This window comes from Neophocaena asiaeorientalis, unplaced genomic scaffold (assembly GCF_003031525.2).
Source record: "Neophocaena asiaeorientalis asiaeorientalis breed wild unplaced genomic scaffold, Neophocaena_asiaeorientalis_V1.1 scaffold131, whole genome shotgun sequence".
Taxonomy (NCBI): domain Eukaryota; kingdom Metazoa; phylum Chordata; class Mammalia; order Artiodactyla; family Phocoenidae; genus Neophocaena; species Neophocaena asiaeorientalis.
This window is the reverse complement of record NW_020173201.1, coordinates 2672772-2689406: the sequence shown is the minus strand read 5'-3', so window position 1 is coordinate 2689406 and position 16635 is coordinate 2672772. Positions and strand designations below refer to the sequence as shown.

At 34.4% G+C, this 16635-nt stretch overlaps 1 protein-coding gene across 2 annotated transcripts in view; it reads right to left on the bottom strand.

Moving 5' to 3' along the window:
- The window catches only part of PRKG1 (protein kinase cGMP-dependent 1), a 1182852-nt gene that overhangs the window by 987099 nt on the left and 179118 nt on the right, over nucleotides 1-16635 (bottom strand). The gene's annotated exons all lie outside the window — the stretch shown is intronic.

Genomic DNA, 16635 nt, shown 5'->3' with positions numbered 1-16635 from the left:
CTCTCCCAATCCTCCCCCACCCCCAACTCCTGTTCCATCCTGAGACATGGGCTGCCCAAAGCAGAAACACAAGACCTCAGAAGTGATGTGGTAAGACACAAGGAGAAGATGAAATGTGATCTGGCAGAATTCATGAAAGAATTATAAGGATAAAGCAAAGCCATCCAAGAAATGAAGAAATAATTAGAAGGAGCCAAAGAGAAAACAGAAATTGTAGAAGACACACTAAGGGAAATAGAGGACTAAATGAGGGAGGAAAATAAAGAAAATGAAACAGAAAAAAAAAAGGATTAGGAAGGATAAGAGACAAAATTATATACATAAAAGACAGACAAAGAAGATCTTATATAGGTATAATTTCCTTCTTCCTGAAAGCAAACCACTAAAATACAAGTAGGTAAGAATGGAACTCAAGGAAAAAAATGTTGAAATAAGAAAAAGTCTTGATTTACATATAAAAATAGTTCTCACTGAGACATATTCTTAATGTTATTCAAATTTAAAGGTACAAAAAGAATTATTCAGGCTACCAAGCAAAATATGCATATGTAATTTCACAAAAGTGACACAAAGAAATAGAAAATGAAAACACATGATGTTCCGCAAAAGATGTAAGGTAAGTTACCTAACAGCTACCATCAGAAAAAAGCACTAGGCCAAAATTTTTCACAGATTTCTAACAAATCTTCAAAGAATAAACAACTGAAGTCTATTTAGTGTTTGAGAGCACAGAGAAAGGAGGAAGTCTTCCAAATCATTTTCGTGAAGTTCACATAACATTGTCTATACTTACACACACGGAACTGGAGCCCAATCTCACTTAAGACAATCTACACAAAAATCCTAAAATATATATATATATATTAGGAAACAGAATTCAGCAGCATTAAAATATAAAATATCAAGAATTATTCAATATTAGGAAATTAATAATATAAATAATCATATAAATGGAAAATAATATAATCATTTTACAAGCTACTGAAAGGTATCTAATAAAATTCAACAGTCTTTCTTGATAAAAAACAAACAAAAAAACCAAACACAAAACACTTGATAACATAGGACTACATGGATATTCACCTAACAAAATTTTCTTTATGCTTAATGAGAAAATTCTCAGTAAAGGCAAGCAACTGGGGAACAATACAATTATAAAAAAGAACATAATTTGAATCATGAATATTAGAGAGGAGGAGGTAAAAACTATTCACATTTGTAAAGGTTTTGATCAGTACCCAGAAAATACTTTAAAGCGAAACAACAAATGCAAATGGCTTCTATGAATAAGGTGCTCAATCTTACTTGTGCTAAGTGAAATACAAATTACATCTACTTTGAAGGTAGCATTTTTCATCTACTACACAAAAATCCAATAGTTTGATTAACACCCTCTTTTGGCAAGCCTGGAGGGAAGAAGGGACACCCATTCACTGCTGATGGCAGTGTAAACTGGCCAAATCTCTAAGGCAGGCAATATTTAGCAAATTATAAATTATATATTTTTTGCTCAGCAATTCCACTTCCAGGAATTTTATTCAACAGATACACTCAAAAAGTGTAAATAATGTATGTACGTTGTTATAATTATTACAGTATTCCTTATATAGTAAAAGATAAAACCAACCATCCTGCCAATCAGTAGAATTGTATGCAGGCATAAATAAGAATGAGATATGCCTTTGAGAGAAGAAAGCAGTACATGTATCTTATATGTGTCCATTTCTGTGATAGGGATAGGTAGACAGTGTAGGTTTATTTGTTTGAATATACTGTTAAAAAAAAAAAAACAAAACCTGCAGGGTAGAAAACGAATTACTGGTGAGGAAGCAGGTAGAGAACGAGGTAGATGGATTGGAAATGAGTGAATTGATGACTATACTGAGAGAAACAATTTTACCTCTATCTACCTTTTTGTAGTTTTTTTTTTTTTTTAATTTTGGTATTCCATGAACATATTACCCTTTAAAAAAAATCATTCTTAAGTAAGACATTAAAATTCACATACTCTTTGATCAAATAATTCTATATTTAGGAATTAATTCTAAGGAAATGATTTAAATGCGCACAATGACATAAGCATAAGAAGTACTCATTGCAGAAGTAGCTTGTAATTGTGAGTATGAGAGAGAAAAACAGATAAAAAGAGAAATAATTCAAATGCCCAACAGTATAAAATTACTTAAATAAATGCCATTATATTTACACTGCAGAATATTATGCAATAATTGTGTTGTAAAATAATATTTAAAGACTTGGAAAGACGTTCACCATATATTTATGGTTATGTTCAGGTAATTAAACATGGAGACCATTGGACTGGGTGGCTCTAATGCCTCGGCAGCCTACATAAACAAAAACGAAATCTAAGGCAGAGTCAATGCACTGGAATCTGAGAAAACAAAACTTAAGACCGCCAATCACAAAAAGCCAACCAGACTTTCCCAAATAAGGCAACAGCTTAAGCTTTAGCCAATCAAACAATTCCTTTGCTTTGCTTCCGTGCCTTCTATAAAAAGCTTTCCCCCAGCTCCCGCTGGCACGACTGCTCCTAACCACTTTTGTTTTGGTGCTGTCCAAATTGAATAGATGTTTGCTCAAATAAAATCTCGTACATTTTAATTGCTTCAGTTTACCCTTTAACAGTTCCAAATCATTATGAACAGTATAATCCCATTTTTTTACAGAGTGTACATATATACTTATACATACGCAGGATGAGACTCAAAAGTTATAGACTAAACTAGTTAATAATGGCTTCTTCTGGCTCATAGGATTAAGATAGATTTTAATTTTCATCCTTTTGTTAACATATATTCTAAAACGAACATATATTTCTCTTATAAATTAAAAATTTTAGAATCAATCATCAAGGTAAAATAAACATCAATCCATGTCAGTTTAAATGCGGTAATGTACAATATATTTCGTCTTGCTGTTACTTTATGAATAGAATGACAGAACGTAAGTAAAGTCAGGCTACAAAATGAAAATATTGGCCTGAACTTGAAGATAATTATCTTATTACAGACTTAATATTCACCACACACTCTTATAAATGCTTCCTTTAAACTGTCTTATTTAACTCTCACAATATTCCATTGAGGTTGATGTTGATATTGTCCCATTTGAGAGAAGAGAAAAACCTTGAGAGGTTAAGTAACTTTTTCAAGGTCATGCTGCTTGCAAAATGACAGAGCCAGGACTCAATGTTTGCAGATGTAGCTATTCTCCTGTATATTCTCTATACAGCTACTCTGTATGGACAGTGTCCATACTGATAAAACAAGCAGGATATTTGTCAAATCCCCACTTGATGATGTGAGGTGTCATCATTATCAGAATCAATTTTAGGATTTTGTAAAATTGATTGTAAAGTCAGCAATCTGAATGCTAAAAGCAAGGGACTGGGAGTCTCTAGACACTAAGGGATCCATTGGCCTCTCTCCTGCACCTCCTGGCAGAGAGTTGCCAGAGCTGCATTTCTGTATCTGAAGAGTGGCAAACCTAATAACATCAGTCTCTTGACCTCGGCGAGGTAAGCAGCAAACAACACTTCTTCACTGTGAACTTTCAAAAAAGACTGGCCACAGAGTTGCACAAATTAGAATTAAGAACTCTATGGAATTAGCTAAGTGATATTGCCTAATTAGATTAGCTTTAAAGGAGTAAAATATAAAAACACAACCTGATGAATTTTTTTGATCTAGGTAATCATCTCAAAATAAAAACAGGAAACTCCTCATTAGTTTCACCCCAGTCACTACTAAATGGCATGACATGTAAGGCAATTAGGAGTTGTATAGGTTAACTTCCCACTTGCTCATTTTTGTCTAAATTACCATGGCGACAGCAGGATAAAGATATATAAACTTCAGAAATGTTTAATAAGAAAATACGGTGATTCTTATTAGTGTATGAATTTACTAAATATTTTACTTCAAGGAGAAAAAAGAAGCAAAAGGCACAAAATTCAGATAAAATTTCTCCAATCTGGTGAGACCATATTGTTCAATAATAACAGTTAAGATATAACATTGTCTATGAGCAGTGGTCCATCAAGAAAAGGTTTTGGAGAAAGACGATAGATAAATCACTTTTACCTTATGAATGTTAAGTTTAAAAAAATGGAATTTTGATGGAAAGAATCCGAAGCACCATGAAACAGGCTTGTTCACAAATACCACTGGTCTTTGGAAATAAAGGTGTCATAAGAGATGGATATCTGAGGGGAGATTGAGGTACATGCTGTGTGTGCCTGGACTAGAGGACATGATTGAGACAAAAATATATGGTACAGGAATGGCAAAGAGATTTAACTTGGGATCCAGTACCAATCCATTGGCCATGCCTGCCTAGAGAGATGGGCTGAAGAGACAAGGAGACTGAACCTGGCTCAGAGAGGACTGCTATGATTGATTGGCTATGTCTACCAAGGACAAGGAATAAACACATTGTGAAATCCAAGCTATGAGTTTGGTATCCCTAGACTAGTAAATTACGTAGACAAGGAAAACACAGCTAGAGTTAGTATCAGAACAGTAAAGAGAGACTAAAACATATTTTTCAGATTAAGAACGTGTGTATATATTTATACATCTGAAAAAGGCATGTTGTTAGATTAATATATAGATATGGGCAAATGGGGAAACAAGACTTTGGAATGTTAGTGTCCCTGGCTTACCTTTTTTTTTTTTTTTAAACATCTTTATTGGAGTATAATTGCTTTACAATGGTATGTTACTTTCTGCTTTACAACAAAGTGAATCAGTCCCTGGCTTATCTTGATACGTCCAGGCTTCAAGATCTTGAGTCATCTCAGCTTTACCTCTCTTGACTGAAGTTTACTCACTTATAAAACACAAATAATAACACGACCTATCTCAAAGGTTCTCACGGGATCAAATGTAATCACGCACAATAAATGGTAGCTATTATGTAATGCAAAATGGCGCCAGATATTCAGAACTCGTGCCTAACAGGAAGAAGAATGCTTAAGGTGAGCTCCATGGGGACTTGAGGGGTGAGATCCAGAGCACTAGCTAATTTGTAAGCCTTGGAACTCCAAAGTTTAATATAGAACAGCTTATTCAGGAAAAGCAAAATGATTCATTTCACTCAGTAATGAATTCCTTTATGCACAGTCTATGCTTTCCCACAACCCAACATTAACCGCACACTGTGCTAGAGCTTGCAGGTTTTGTGTGGCATCATCATTATTTATGAAGCAGGATAATTGTTGTTGTTGTTGTTTTATTTTATTTTTAATAATACTTTGAATATTTCTACCAAAAAAGTTCATTACACAACTAGCAACAATTTAAGGGTGAAAAAAGACCAGAGCAAAGATTATTCATCTTTTCTCATTACCAGATTATATCTTATAAAGTAGTTTACAAATGTCACTCTTCTTGATCAATACAAAATACCTCCACAATCAGAACTGTTGCTATTCTACTTTTTTATAATTCTATAGGCATTTGGCTTATGTTCAACCCTCTATTCCCGGAGCTTCCCATTTCCAGGAGGAAGGATAAGATAAAGCCAAGAATAAAGGGCTTCTGGCTAAGAATAAATTTAGCGCTCCTTGAGGGCTGCTGAAAATCAAGCACAGTGATGTCCCCTGCACTTTAAAATTACCGCACATGCTGACTTTGCACCTCGCAGACTCTAGACCTGGTGGTCTTGCTGGATATTGCATGCAAATCTGTTCTTTGATGTTTTTGTGGAAATCCTGGCTAAGACCCACTGCCTGTCTAGTTCTATATTATCTGCTAGAAGCCACTGGGTAACTGAATGCACACACTTCTAGCCAAGCTGGGTCCAATGAATCACTCTCTCCCTTATGACATGCTATCAGTTATAAACATTGGTAACAGTAAGCCCCAAACTATGGTGAGAGGGCTTGCATCTGTCTTGCTGGCCACAAAGAGACCTGGCCTAAATGTCTAACAGAGACCCATTGCTAAAGGACTATGAATGGAGTGAAATGGTCACCACTACAGCTGTTCTGAAACAGAGAAACTTGTTGGCCCTTGGAGATTTTGAAATGAAATCCTTATAACCACCTAAATTTATTCTCAGGCATATTTTACATTTCTTGATAGAGCTAAAGTAACTGTGAAATATCAAGAAAGTACTTTGATTTTAAAAGGAACAATTGCATAGCAGAATTCTTATTCTTTATCGCAGAGTTTTTAATACCAAAAAGCATGACCTGAAACACCATTAGTTTGAAAGAGAAGAACTTTTTTTTGTAGCCAGCTTAAAGGATTTGTGTTCTATACAAGAGATATGTTATATTCTGTTGGTGTCTGCATAATTAAAGTAATGCTCTGGGGAAAAAAAAAAAATAGATGACTGTGTACAGTCATGGGAATTAGAAGCCTCACAACAAAATGGGATTTCACAAAGGGTATTGTTCCAACTATGGATAAGGCTACATCAAAATCGTTTTTCAGTAAAAATTTAAATTTTATTATTTAGTAGACAGACAAAATTGTTGCAATCCAATCTTTATATATATATGTAAGATACCTCCAAGAGGCAATATCATGCAGGGGTTAAGTACACAGACTCCCTCATCACGTAGACCTGTGCTGAACTCCTTTTTATGAACCTTTAACAGATACACAGTGGTGAGCAAGTTAACCTAAGCCTCAATTTCCTCACTTGTAAAATAGGTATAATAGAACTTACCTCTTTTAGGGCTGCTGTGAAGGTTAAATTAGATAATATATGTGTCTGCTGAGAACAGAGTGCCTGGTACATGATAAGCATTATTAAGTGCAGTCCTATTTTTATATTCTAAGAACAGCTTTTTGTCCCTCACCTAAAATAAAAAAACTCCCTAGAAACTATTATTACAAAATTTCCTTTAAAGTTATTCTATGCACTAATCACAGTTTTATTTGCAAAGTGTTCTTTCTAGAAACAGAACAGGAAGACTTTGTTGTTGTTTTTTGCAATGAATTGGGATGAGACCTTATTTCTCTCAGCATCCCTGTCTTCTCCTCAGTATAGTCTGTATTGTGTCCCCTGATCCAAAGTAATAAATGCCATCATTGATAAGAATCATACTTTAAATAACATAAAAATGTTATAAACATTTAAATGAGAATTTATATACAAAATAATACAGGAGATGTGTCAAAGAAATCAGAGTTCCGGAGAGTTCATTTTTACTTGTTTTCGAGTACTTCCATAAAGTAATCTGCCTTAAATTAAGAACTCCTGAGACAAACTTCCTTAAATTCTGAGAAAAAGGCAGACTAAAACCTTCGCCTTCCCCTAATCTCTATTTAAATATGGGAATGAGCTATTTACAACAAGAATAGAAGTAAAGTTTGTCTGGGAGCACTGTCGCTGCCAGAGAAAGACCCCTAATGAGAAATGGCGGATTTTGCTGTGGCAGCTGTGTCTATGTACAGACCTACTTATTCTGAAATCATGCAGACTCATCTTAATAGGGGTCTAAGCATGATGAGCAGATAGGGGGAAATTCACACATTTTACTTGGGTTCCTGTTTACTAAAAAAGCACACTCAGTCATTAGGTTTAACTAGATTGAAATGACATGCTAGACTATCATACTGAAATTTCCATATATGTTAACTGGGTTTGTCTACTAAATATGATTTATATCTTACATATCAGCTGTCTTTAAAGTTCAAAGATGGGGATCTCTGGGATACTGGTATATGGGAAAAGTATATTCAAAGGAAGGGAGGCAGAGAGTAAAGGTAAACCAAGCCTACTTAACTATTTTTGCCTTGAGGCCAGCCCTAAGGTTAGAAGTAAAAAGGAATCAGACAACAGGCACAAGTGACAGAATCAACCAAGTTGCCCTTACATGTACAGAGAATAAACCTCCACAGGGTAATCTGAAGAATTCTGACAGAATCCACCCCTCTCATAAATGTCCCCTCAGAGCGAGTCTGTGAGTGGCATTGAAAATTCCTGCAGTATTTGTGCCTATGTGTTAAATCTTTGAAAGTCCTCACTCAAATGCCATGGGGCAGCAGGGAGATTATAACACATTAAGACCTTGTCAATTATTATTATCTTCATTTGAAGTAAATTAAAAGAACAGATATACGGCCAGCTACAGAGTTCTGAGGGATGAGACAAAATGGTAAAAGAAGAAGAACATTTATGAAAGGCTGCCTACACGCCAGGCCATTTACATGAAATGATTTCATAGCAGGGACTGTTAGTATGAAGTAAGGACTATTATTACCCTCATTTCACAAATAAATAAACAGATGCTCAGAAAAGTAATCTACTCAAGATCACATAGCTAATAATGGGCAGAGCAAGGATTTGAATTTGGGGCAAACTCAAGAGAATGAGTTTTTACTACTATCCTAGCATTTGGATAAGCACATTTAGATTTAAGGAGAGGGCCCAAGAAAATTCCAGTGTGGAAAAACATTTTCCAAAGAGTAAAGACCAAAAGGGACATCCAGACCACTACTGGGCACCATGTGTCTGTGGGATTAGAGCACTGAAGGATAAGCAAGTCAGTCTACTATAGTTTGTAACTCCTAGGGAAGGACAAGAAGAAAGACCAGTCTATTATCTCTCAGTTGGCATGTTGAGTAACATCAAAAGTAAGACTTTCAACCTTTCACTAGTTCTGTGATTCAGACTATTAATCCTCCCCAACAGTCATATTCTGTCATATCTAAAAGTACAAGAAAATATGAAAAAGATTATTTAGGTGAATGTTTTGAATGGATATAGCTGAGAATGAACTATCATATATAAACCCCATCATTCTATAACCTTACCTAAATCATAATTTTTATTTTCATTTAAATTTTATTTGGCTATTATATATTCCAATATATTATATATATATTAAATTTGGCCATTATATATTCTCTATTCAAAAAACTTCTTTTTAAGAAAGCAAAATATTGGATGTAGGATAGGTCATCTTCTTGGCTAGTCTTGAAACAGATATTGAATAAAACTAGTACATATTTTGTAGAGTCCAAAGAATTTACTTTTTAACATATTTTTTGATAATAGTAACCTCACTCTTAGAATTCACAGTAAAATCTAAACACCAATTTACATATTCATAACCCCTAGTTGACTGAAATTTGACACTTTTAAACGCAAGTCATTGGTAGCTCATGTAGCTACAGTAAAGCTTCTCTGAGTGTTTTATAGAAATATCAAGATACGTTTGCTCATACGTAATAAAAAATACATTTCAACAATATGAAAATGGAGAGGCCATCAGTGACTTTCATTTGACTGCATTAGGCTCTCTTAGTCAGTCTAGTGTATTAACACTGTATATCAAAATGTTATACGCAAACAAAAAAAAAAACAAGCAATCCAATTAAAAACTGGGCAGAGGATCTGAATAGACATTTTTCACAGAGGACATACAGATGGCCAACAGGCACATGAAAAGATGTTCAACATCACTAACTAGTAGGGAAATGCGAATCAAAACCAATATGAGATATTACCTTATACCAGTTAGAATGACTATTATCACAAAGACAAGAAATAGCAAGTGTTAGAAAGGATGTGGAGAAAAGGGAACCCTCATACACTGTTGGTGGGAATGCAAATTGGTGTGGCCACTATGGAAAACAGTATGAAGATTCCTCAAAAAATTAAGAATAGAACTACCATATGATCCAGCAATCCCACTTCTGGGTATTTATCCAAGGAAAATAAAAACACTGATTCAAAAAGATATATGCACCCCCAAGTTCACTGCAGCATAACTTACAATAGACAAGATATGGAAATAAATGTCCATTGATGGATGAATGGATATAGAAGATGCGGTATGTATATGTATATATATATGAATATGTACATATATATGAATATACATGCATATATACATGTATATACACACACAATGGAATATTGGCCATAAAAAAGAATGAAATCTCATCATTTGTGACAACATGGATGAATGTGCAGGGTATTATGCTAAGTGAAATAAGGCAGCTGGAAAAAGACATCCTATGACTTTACTCATATGTGGAACATTAAAAAACAAAACAAATAAACAAACAAAACAAAAACTCACAGATACAGAGAGCATATTGGTGGTTACCAGAGGGGAAGAGGGTTGAGGGGTAGACAAAAGGGGTGAAGGGGTTCAACTGTATGGTGACGGATGGTAACTAGACTTTTGGGGGGTGATTACTTTGTGTAATACAGATGGTGAATTAACATGTTGTACACCTGAAACTTACATAATTAAAAAAATTATATTGCTTGGTAGAAGGTATGTGTGTAAGGCATTTTTTTCTATATATCAGATCATAAACAATTACATTAAAAGCTGTCTATGTTATAGAAGAATATCAGATCTATTATCCTTTCATTTTTTCTTCAATTAATTCTCTCACTCTAGCAAATTTATATTTTATAAAGAATACTGATACATAGATATGCATGAAGACACAAATTCCTCCACAGCATAATCACATTGAAAACAGAAGGAGTAAGGATTAAAAATATTTGTATTTAATACCAAATATGTATTTTTTACTGTATCTATTACGTGAGGCATATTATAGATTTATAATCTGTCAATTGCATTGTTCCTCCTTTAAATACAAATATTTCTTAGAGCTTACTCCTAAGATTTATATTACATATTACTATAATTTGCAATTATAGGTTAAAGGTTATATGCAATTTTTAATATGTAAGCCTATCTTTTTAAAAAACCACCCCGAATTATATCTATACAGAGACATTTTTCCCTTCTGTTAACTATGGATGTATGGTAGAAAAAGACATTTGAGGGTTGCTTTCTCACAATAATTGTCTTCGCTGGCCTTTTTATTTTATGTGAATCCAAACTACACTACGTCTCAATAATGCTGCAAACAGAAATGACTTTTTCTTTTTTTTTTTTGGCCGCACGGCATGTGGGATCTTAGTTCCCCGACGAGGGATCGAACCTGCACCCCCTGCAGTGGAAGCACAGAGTCTTAACCACTGGACCGCTAGGGAAGTCCCCAGCAATGACTTTAAACTGATGTTTTAAAGCAATGTAGCCATATTAGCTTCTTAAGATTCTTTTTTATATACTACACTTTTGATAGTTATGAGCAATATATATATATATATATATATATATATATATATATATATAAAATTAATATCAGTCCTAAGATTTCTGATTAAAAATTAAATATATTCTTTATGTTACTTTAATACCACTCACAATTACTTGCTGGATATGTTCATCTCTACTTCATTCACTCACTCATTCAACAAGTATCACTGGTGCTAATTATCGTTGGGTTTTGTATTAGTTCCAGGAAAACAAAAGATGATATGACGTGATCATTGAGAGGCTTAGAGTCTTCATAATACAGCAACTAGCAGCCTCCATTTTCTAGTCTTATAGTGAAATAAGGAATAAGTAAAGTTTGTTAACAGGAAAATCCAATTAAATTCAAATATTTACATTTCTACTTGGTAATATCTTCCAAAGAGCTACTTAGAAATAACATAAGATTTTTACCATAATTTAATTTCATTTAAAATCCATCCATTTTACTTAGTGATTCAAACCACCCCATTTCCATCCTATCTTAATTGTAGACTGTATATCAAATGATAAGTATAACCGGGAAGAAATCTAATCCGAGATTTTCTATAAAGGCCACTATAATCCAGTTAGGGAATAGTTCAACACATTAATTATGAACAAAAGTGCCCCAAGCCATCTGGCATCCTCAGTTAGCCTTAGAGAGTGCTAGGGAAAAAAACTAGAGGATAGTGTACTGAATTCAAGTTTACTAATAACCAAATTCTAAATTCTTCAGATTTTAAGTTCTTTTAGTTTTCACTCTTAAAAAAAGACTTATTTGATGTCATACTTACTACAAGCTTTTACTCCTAGTTGTACATTTATATATACCTTGCTTTATTGTTATATCAGTGATATTTTATAGCCTTATGTGGAAAACACAAATACGTAGGATTGGATGGAAACCGATAGTCCATGCAGTGTAACCCCGCTCTTCTGTGGCTGTTTCATCTCCATCACTCTCCAAATACTATTTTCAGAATGATGCACTTAAAGACTTGTAGTGACAGAGGTCTTACTCCATCCCAGAGTGTCAGCTCCTGACACTTATGGTTTTGCACACACAGGTCTTATGTCTAAAGTGCTCTTCCCTTGGTTTGTCATCGAGCCAAAGCATACCTGTCACTCTGGATCAGCATCAATGTCACTGCTTTAGAGCAATTTCCCCTGCCACTCAGTCTATCTCAGGTATCTCTACCTGATGCTCTTCTTTCTCTCCATCTTTGCACTTTTCACAACTCATTATTTTGTCTTCTTTAATGATTGACGTCTATCGCATTTAATCATCACAACAGCCCTAAGAAGTACTAGGTACTTTTATTTTCCACATTTTACAGATAAGGACACTTGCTGCTCATTGCTAAATGCTAAACGCCTATCATGTGCCTGGCTCATATTTATATACAGTTAACAGTCATTGAAAACACTGACTGAACCAACCTAGAGGTGAAATTTGACTCTCTGGACATGATGGGGAAAGTGAGGCAGAGAGAACTAGGTTTGAAACCTGCCTGAATATATAATCCTGATATAGACAGAGACATAGATACACTCTAAGCCTCAGTTTTTCATCAGTGAAATGAGTATAACACCTACTCCACAGAATTATTGTTAGGATTGAATGAGTTCATTAATGAGGTAATCAGAATAACCTAACCCTAATAAGCCCTCCTAATTTGTGTTCGTTTACCCTAATTCCAGCCCATGGATGTTTAAAGGACATATCTCATTTCTCCTTCGAATGATAGCCTTTCAAATAAAATACCTTGTCCTTTATTCCTTCAGTTAATTAGCCTGTGTTTCTTAAATTGCCCTTTTATTCATTGACTTATCAGTTTATTCAGCAAACATTTATTGGGTACCTACTATTTAAAAGATATAATTACTCATAAATCCTGGTTATCATGGAGCACACAACTAAATAGGAAGCCAAATTATACCATCAGTCACTCAAAATCAGGGTCATTCAGAGGACTTGTTAAAGCACAGAGTGCTGGGAGTTATTCCTGGACTTTCTGATGCAGTACGTCTGGGGTGGGCCCTGAGAATTTTCATCTCGAACAAGTTCTCCAATGATGCTGATGTTGCTGGTTCAGGGATCACACTTTGAGAACCAATGAACTAGAATATAGTGATATTTGCCATGGAGAAGTAGAAAATCTGTGAAGGAAGAAATTACTTTAAAAAAAAAATCCGAAAAGTTTGATGGAGAAAATGGCATGAGCTCTGGCCTTAAGGGATGGAAAAGGATTTGAATGAGGTTTCATGATTTCTACCTTTTGGGTGCAAATGATCATATTTGAATGAATATGACAGCAGATGTTTTGATAATCGAAGAATGAAAACAAATTGAAGAGAAAGTATAAAATTCTGTTCAGTGGAAATAAGTGGCAACTATTATATCAAAAGAACCCATGATATAGATTTATCGGTAGAAACTGATATATACCAGTATGAAGAAAACCTATTAAAGAAATTTTGAATCTATAACTAATATTGCATGAATTAAAGAGTTAAATGAGACAATCTACATTATGGTACCATGCTGACTCCGGCCTAAGGGACCAAGTGTATTTGCTATTACATCATAGATGTTTTCTTGTTTTTAATTCCAGAAATTGCCTATTCTACAAAATGCATATTTTCTCTGAAGCATTACTGGTAAGTTGATAAAGAAATAGCTGGTTACAGGTTAAAACAGAGTGGGAATTCATAAGCCCTTTTACATTATCCTTCGCTGAAAGAAAAAATTACTCAAAATACATAAATAAAAACACTGCACACATGTAACACAGCATGCTACTCTGAGGAATGACTGAAGCTTAATGCACCCAATGTGTTATTCCCAAGTAGGGCAAATGCAGTTTCTGAGTCAGCTACAACTTCAAAGGTAAAATTTGAAGGAAAATCTGAAATTTCTTAGCTAAAAGGAACTGACATCAGAAGTATAATCAATGAACTACACTGATGGAAAATACCATCCATGAATGATTAATAAAAGTATAATGTGTCAAATTCATGTTCCAATTCTGTAATTATAGACATGATTGATTAAGCAGTTCTTTATGAACTGGCATACCTAGTGGTGTGCCGAGTGGACTCTAACAGATTTAGCAACTCTGCATTCAGACATCATGTTGGTAATCTGAAATTAGTGATGATAGGAGTATTCACACCATGAAAATTCGCAAAGACTACAAGCAAGGGATCTCTTTTTCTTCTTCTTTTTCAGAGCTGATTGTTAAACATTTGCCATTTTCAATTCTGAGTTCCTGCTTCTTCAGGCTAATGTACTAAAACTCTGATTATTTGCACATCATTAGAAGATGAGGGCTTCCCTGGTGGCACAGTGGTTGAGAGTCCGCCTGTCAATGCAGGGGACACGGGTTCGTGCCCCGGTCCGGGAAGATCCCACATGCCGCGGAGCGGCTGGGCCCGTGAGCCATGGCCGCTGAGCCTGTGCGTCCGGAGCCTGTGCTCCGCAATGGGAGAGGCCACAGCAGTGAGAGGCCCGCGTACCGCAAAAAAAAAAAAGATGAAAAGAAAGTTAAATATTTGAATTTCCTATGCTAAGAAGAAGAATTAGTATTATTTTTTTTTAATGTTTACAGTGTCTTTAAATGAGTGCTAAATGTTTCACATTCAGTTCCTCCTCACAAGTACCCTTTGAGGAAGGTATTAAGTCACATTTTATAAGGAGTGAAACACAGATTCATTGAGGTAAAATAACTTGCCAAAGGCTTATTCTTGACTAGTATACATTACTGTCTCCCTAAGTCAAAAACATACTTGAGAGATTCTTCTGTCCTCTTCAGTCTTGGAAACAAGGATAATTGAATCTAAGTTATCCATTTTGAACAATATAAAATAATGTAATTAAAAAAGGGAGTGTTAAGGTTGTGTTAGTTTAAACACAGGGGAAATATTCTCAATAGTAACAGATTTTATGAAATTCAATTCTCTCCAATATTTTAGGACATGAAGCTTGACCTTACATAGTTCATGTAATGAAGCCTCAAGAAATATTTGATTATCTTTTAAAGGTTCCTTCGAATTTAGCAATTCTGTGTGTTTTTATGGTTGGGTGTTTTTAAAAAGGAATATATTTGGTATGATGAATTGATGAAAGACATTTGTCATTCATGGTAAAAGTTTATTAAACTCAGTTTCATTTTAGTCACAGGCAAAGCATTATAAGATATGAGAAGCTAAATATTTTTACTCAAAATGTTTCTAATATCTTTTGCTTTCCTTAGGGCAAAGTTTAGCTCAACAAATTATCTCTTGAGCATAACGGGATACGCTTCCACATTGATGGAAGATTTATATACAGTTTTGAGAATGTCTCTATTACTACCATCTAATAATATTATTGGAATCTTAAATATACCAAGTGCCCTTCAAATTTTCATCTTTAAAGAGTTGAAAATTTATAAATGTATACACACACATACATGCGCACACACACACACACACACAGTGCTCACGTCTAAGGATCTTAATAGAAAGTCTGCACAGTCCAAATAATACCATGTTAGATCAAACAAGCAAACAGGTTTTTAAACCTTTGGCTTATTAAATTTCAACAGAGGACTTTAACTATTAAATAAATAAAAATTTCATCTAGAGGGAAAACAGGTAGATAATTTTCAGAATTAACTAGATGCTTAATAATTATTTTCTTAAAAATTTTCAGAAGCTCTAATAGCTTATTATCCATTTTCATTTTCTATGAGAAGATAATTCTAGATTGAAGGGAATTTGATACAGATCTGTCTGTGTGTGTTATACATTTTTGCATGTGGATGGGTATGTGTATGGATTCCCTAAAATATACTGCAAAGTTTTGGTGTTGGGGAGCAAGCAAGATTCCATTAATAATTATTTGCTAAATGAATGAAACACTTACTATGTGCTGGCCCAGGGCTAGACACTGGGGAACATCCGCAAGGTTTCTGCCTACACAGAACTAAGAGTCTGGTAGACTAAAGAGGTTCTTCAATACCCATGTCTTCATTTAATCTTTTGAACTAAAATTCTGCTAATACATTAAGAAAACATATTTGATACACAGACCTAGGCTTGGAGATGTCCAACTAAATACCAAAGAATTCAATCATTCCCACAGACCGTGTTTGTAAAATAGTGTGTGGTATTCCACAAATAGGATGACCTTACAAGAAATATATACACACATACAGATCTTGAACAGAAGATAGGGCCAATTTTCAAAATGGCATACTACAAAGAAATAGGAACTATTTTTCTTTCATACTAGTAGCTCAACCTCAAGCTTTTCAAAAGAGACATAATATTTCCTGTGTGTCATCTCAGTTGCCTGATTATAAAATACTGTATTTCCAACTTGTTTTCTTATTAAATTTTATCTTCAGAGTGGATTTCTTATTCCAAAACATACTTTAAACATTATATGGTTTGCGACTCTTTCATCAAAAAAAAAAATCTTTAAACCCAAATACATCTTCTCTAACTCCTAAGCTAAATAGTTCTAGGAAGAAGCAGCAGCATGTAGCTTAAGTGGAATG